The sequence below is a fragment of the Crocuta crocuta genome, unplaced genomic scaffold (assembly GCF_008692635.1).
Source record: "Crocuta crocuta isolate KB4526 unplaced genomic scaffold, BGI_CrCroc_1.0 scaffold163, whole genome shotgun sequence".
In the NCBI taxonomy this organism is placed as follows: domain Eukaryota; kingdom Metazoa; phylum Chordata; class Mammalia; order Carnivora; family Hyaenidae; genus Crocuta; species Crocuta crocuta.
Window position 1 is genome coordinate 3,724,446 of NW_027529533.1, and position 5,812 is coordinate 3,730,257.

Below are 5,812 nucleotides of genomic sequence, written 5' to 3' on the forward strand. Positions count from 1 at the left end.
AAGGAATACAGTAAGAAACTTCCTCTTGAGGCACAAGAAGACATTTATCTGTTTTAAATAATTAGGTTAATGTGCTTAGTTGCTTTATCATTATGAATGCCCTGTAGTCAACAGGACGAGCAATATCCAGTGTTTCCTATTTTGTAGTCTCTTGGAAGAATATAGGAAAAATGCTTATAAGGCATTTTATTCCTTATGCCAGCAGCTAAAATAAGAGATTTTATAAGTACCTAGAGATATGGAGATCTTAAATTACATGCAAGACATCACTGGAGAATCTGGTAATAAAAAGGATTTATTCCCTCTAGACTAGTTAAATGCTGCCTTCCCACAAATAAATGTTAAGATGCCCTAATATACATTGCTTTCACTATTTCACTCTTAGTTGCTAAATAACTTTATAATAAATAATTGACGTTTTTGTCAACTGACAGATCTCCTGAAATTCAACAAACAAACAAAAGCATGAAATAAAAGGCTAATAAAAGTTACTAATTGGGAAATTTGTCCCTAGGAGCACATTTTCTTTCAGCCTAAAGGACTGCTTTATAGCTAGACCATGGTTTTTAATTTCAGTTGGTTTGTCTAATCACATATTTTTCTCTTTACTAATATATGATTTCAGAATGAGATAAGGCATCAATATGTGGAGTTTACCACAAATCTCTTTCTTGATAGAATTTCTGTATTTTTCCACAGAGCCTCTTTTATCCTGGGAAGAGAATTATTACGTATGTTTTTTTGCCATGTTCAACTTATTTTCTGTCTTTTGCACTTAACCCAGGGGCATGAAAATTGTTTTCTCTCATTTTAAAAAATCATTCTTCATGTATAATCTATGTATTAAATTTGATCTACATATTTCTATTTTTCTTAGTGAAGATTTCATAATGAAAATGCTTGTTAAAGTATAGCATTACAAATACTGTCAGATCAATATGACTTATCATATCCAAACATTTTTCAGGGTAGAAAACCTGATAAATTAAGAGAAAATATTCTGCTTGAACAGATTTCATTAATCTTTTAATAACAGTTTGATTGTCTAGAGCTCAGTTTAGTTTTCAGTGTGCAATGGAGCAACATAAAAATGGCTAGGCTGGGGCGCCTGGGTGGCTTAGTCTGTTAAGCGTCCGGCTTTCACTCAGGTCATGATCTCGCGGTTCGTGGGTTCGAGCCCCGCGTCGGGCTCTGTGCTGACTGCCAGCTCAGAGCCTGGAGCCTGTTTCAGAGTCTGTGTCTCCCTCTCTCTCTGACCCTCCCCTGCTCACGCTGTCTCTCTCTCTCTCTCTCTCTCCTAGAAATAAAAATATTAAAAAATAATAATAAAAAAATAAAAATGGCTGGGCTGTGTTCAGGTTTTAGTGATAAGTAACAGGATACAACTGTTATTACTATAGTATTCATTTTCTTTATCTGATCTCATGCATTAGCTTTTATTTTGATGATATGTAATTCACAACTATTATGTCCTAGTTGCTTTCATTTTTCTCGTTGAGTTTAATAAAATGCTAATTGTGAATATGTGTTAAGCTAATATAATGAAGGGATAGAATATTATAAAGATCCTCTATAATAAAGTAACTGAATGTATTTTCTTACCTAGTAATTAATGTTAAGCTAAACTATTAAAAATATTTTATCTTCACTCAAATCTGACATCTTTTATTTAATTTTCTTACATAAATTATCCAAATACCTATTATTCTTAGAACAGTAAAGTGTTTAATTTCTAGGTGAATAAAATATTGAACTAATAAAATTTTGAAGAAATGTCATGCTGATTTGTGAATTATAGAGTTTCCTCTCTTCCTGTAGTGACTGAATTTGCTTTATTTCAAACCCTTCAACTCATCCCTTCCACCATCAATTCTTTGTCATGTACATAACAGGAAACCAAGATAGGATTTTTTCAAAAATTGCATCTCAGAGGATCATAAAATATCTATTGCTACTTAGACCTTATAGTAGCAGCAGGAGTAAAAAAAATAAACCTATAGGACCATTTGATAGTTTATCATATTCTATTTATTTTCAAGAAGATAATTTATCTGCTTAGCATCCCTTAAAAGAAACTTTTATGTCAACTTTGTAATAGTATTTTTTTTTGGTAAACTTAACAGATCAAGTCAGCTCAATGTTAAATGAGCATAATCTGGTACATGTACTTTTAGGAAATTTTTTAAAATTTCATTATTTTTTATAACATATTAACTAGCTTATTTAGTAGGTCTTTACAAAGAAAGTACTAAGAAAATTAAAACCACATATTCTGTGGCTTTAAAAATTATAATTCCAGATTTCTTTGCTTATAAGATGGAATGGCCCAGCAGCTATGTTCACCATCACCCACTTTGGTTCCATTCAAAAATATGGTACATACTGCAAAAGTAAGTAGTGGCATGAACAAAAATGTCTCAACCATATTAAAAATGTATACATAATAAAGGTAATTCACAATGACAAATAACAAGTATAATTTATCTTGACCGTGCTTCATAAGTTTAGCATCACTAGCCTTCGTCAAGGCACAAAGCAGTAAGAGGTGAGCACAGCCTTCTCCAGAAGTGGGCAAAGTAAGATAATCACTGATGAGGTATCCATGTACATCAAGGATTTAAAATTGCTCAGTCTTGATATAAACACTGAAAAGGAAATGCTGTGGCTTCCCCCTACGATTCATTCACCTTTCGATCAAGCCCACACTCTTATTTCATCATAGAGAAACTACAATTGGCAAGGATTTCTAAAAGTAAATCACAATTTGGGCAAATGAAAGAAAATATTTCACTATTCCCAAAGTTTGGTTATATTTTCTGGATCAGAAGCATTTTGTAGACAAAGGAGTGTTTCACAAAACTGAAATGTCATACAGATGAAGAGATGACACATTTTCCATAGACACTTAAAAATGTCAAACTTTCAAATGGCTCTTACCATCTAACCATTGCATGAGACAGAAGTGTGGGTTCTGGGGATCCTTTGGCAACAAATGCTGATTTAAAGGGCATGGGGTCTCTTTGAGTTGATCTGCTTGCTGGCCTGTTCTTGCAGAGCAACACAGATTATCACTTTATTCCACAGTTCAGTTAAAATTTCTATTTTTGCTCAAGACTAGTTCCATGCTGAGTAGCATATGAACCTACATCACAGTCTACTTTTTCAGTTATCTCTTGTAGAGACTTTTAATCTTCTAACCATTGAATAGATTCCTACAACACTGCCCTCCTGTGATCCTCTACAACTTGTCCTTCCATTTCTATCAGTTGTGAGATGGCTTCATGGAAAATAAACAATTGTGGAGAAACCTCTTCTTCGCTTTGTTCACAAAGACATTTTATATTGGAACTCTGAAGGGAACTGCTCATACCCCACTGTGCCCCTAAGTCACCAATCTGATTTGGTGGGCAGCGTATTATTGGATGAAGATCCCCAGCAGCAGCTGAATCCTCAGTCAATTCTCTCACCTTATTTGCATATCTTAACGTATCAAGAGTATTTTCACAGGATGCCATTCCTGAAGAGTTGGTAGCTATCATGCTGGCATGAGAGTTTTCACCCATGAATGAATCTCTTAATACCTGAGTGAATTTCCTTGCTTGGAAAGGAGTAGGAGGTTTATTTCTACCTAGGGTTCTAATTCATTCCTTCAGTGCTAAAAGCCTGTTTACTAATTTTCTGCACTTTTAAGCCTAGTTTGCCTGTCTGCACTGGAAATACCTGCTCCTCTGTCATTTCCAGGAAAATCAGAAAAAGAAAATTTACCACATAGTTTTCCTTTCCTTCCAAGAATAATCTGAAACACTGCATGGCTACAAGATGACTGTGCACTTGCAGATGTTTGGCCAGATGTTCTCCAACTGTTGCCTGTGTCAATGAGTTTCAGCACAGCTTTAACACATTTGACCTCCTGTTCCTAAAACCCACCACTTGAGCTTAGCACAGAGCTGGGCTCATGAAGTGTGAGATCATGACCCGAGCTGACATTGAATGCTTAACCAACTGAGCCATGCAGGTGCTCCCCACCATCTGGCACTCTTAATTGTGCTTTCCTGTTTGCCAAGTCAAACACATTTCCACTTAAATTTCAAAAAGTTGCATATACTTCAAGTTCTAACTTACAGTTTGGTTTCTTTGGCATTAAGAAAATACCCCGAGCTGCTAAAGCATGAATTCTTTCAGAACAATCTTGGTTCTTTCTGGAAAAGTCGCTTCCTGTTTGAGTTTTTCCACTTGCAGCAAAGGATGCAGCCATTCTCCTTCCAAATAGAGTTTCCACTAATGGTCTACCTGTAATCCTTCTAAGCCATTTCAGTTAGGTTCTGAAAGGCAAAATCAAAACCAACTGTTTGGCTTTCTAGGTAACTTATTGAAACAAAACTAAAAGTAGACTTATGTACCATTACAATACTTTTACTAAGGATTATGGTTACATCTAGATCTTTCATTTGAGGTTTTTTTTTGTTTGTTTTTTATTTTTTCTTTTTTATTTTTTAAAAACATTTTTTAACGTTTTATTTCTGAGAGAGAGAGAGAGAGAAAGAAAGCATGAGCAGGGGAGAGTCAGAGAGAGAGGGAGACACAGAAACAAAAACAGGCTCCAGGCTCTGAGCTGTCAGCACAGAGCCTGATGCGGGGCTCACGAACCGTGAGATCATGACCTGTGCCAAAGTCAGACGCTTAACCGACTGAGCCACCCAGGCACCCCTACAAGCCTTTTAAAGTCTCTGATCATACACAGAATTTCCTAATTTGGGTTTGCAGCATCAACATCCTGGGCTCCTAAGCGTTTTTTGTTGTGGTGGTTTTTTCTTTTTTCTTTTTCTTTTTTTTCTTTTTCTTTTGTTCATGTTGTGTTGTAATTTTTCTTCATTTTCACAGTTAAATTTTTTATGTGCATTCTGTTGTGCAGAGGAAGACTTGTCTACAAAGTTGACTAGGTTGCTCACATGCAGAGCCAACCACTCTGATATACTTTGGAGGAAGGTCATTTTTAACAAAAGCCACAGTCTGTCTATTCTTCACAATTTTGTTTACTTTGACTGAGGGTGTCACAGGTACAGGTGTTTCTGGACTGGATTTAATTTCTTCCTCAGGAACAGAGTCATGGTTGAGTGAAAAGATGCTCTCCAGGTCAATATCTTTGCCATTTATATCTCCCATTTGCCATCCATTCAACAGTAAACTTTCATTATTTTCATTTAATAATGTTACCATTATTGATATATTTGGGTTTGATAATTAGTGCCTTGAATTTGTTCTCATTTCTTATCTCTCTCCATGTGTTTTCTTCTTTGCAATAAAAATTATTTCCAAGCCTGGCTGGGTCTAAATCCACACCCCAAGCAAATGACATAAAACATTTTCCCCAAGAGGAATCACTGCTTGGCTAGATCTCCACATAAATCCCAATTTGCATGTTGCTGAAATTGTCCATTACCATCACCTCATCTAAAGTTGGGTGGTAGGTAGTTGTGACACTATGAATCCAAGCAGGGCCTGTGGGGCAAGGAGTGATGCTGGGCATCCAGGCACCAGGAGAGTGGAACGGACCATGCTCAATTACCTAGAGTTGACTCATGGACAGAAATAGTTTATTTAAGTAAATGTAGAAAGCTTCTTGAGAAAATTAATGAAATATATAAATGGTCATAGAGAGAAAATGCCCACAAATGTATCAGAGGACATGGTCTTCTCCAAAAGACAAGTTCCTTTTTAATAAAGTCAAGTCTTTAATTTTGGTAAATTATTAAATTGAAAAGAATTTTAATTTCATCCAGTGTAAAAAGAGTCCGTATTGTACAAGCTTATC

The 5,812-nt window shown here is 35.6% G+C and overlaps 1 pseudogene; it reads right to left on the minus strand.

Moving 5' to 3' along the window:
* Positions 1–3,000: 3,000 nt before the first annotated feature.
* Positions 3,001–5,217, minus strand: LOC144229245 (kinesin-like protein KIF2A; annotated as a pseudogene).
* Between the last annotated feature and the right edge of the window lie 595 nt (positions 5,218–5,812).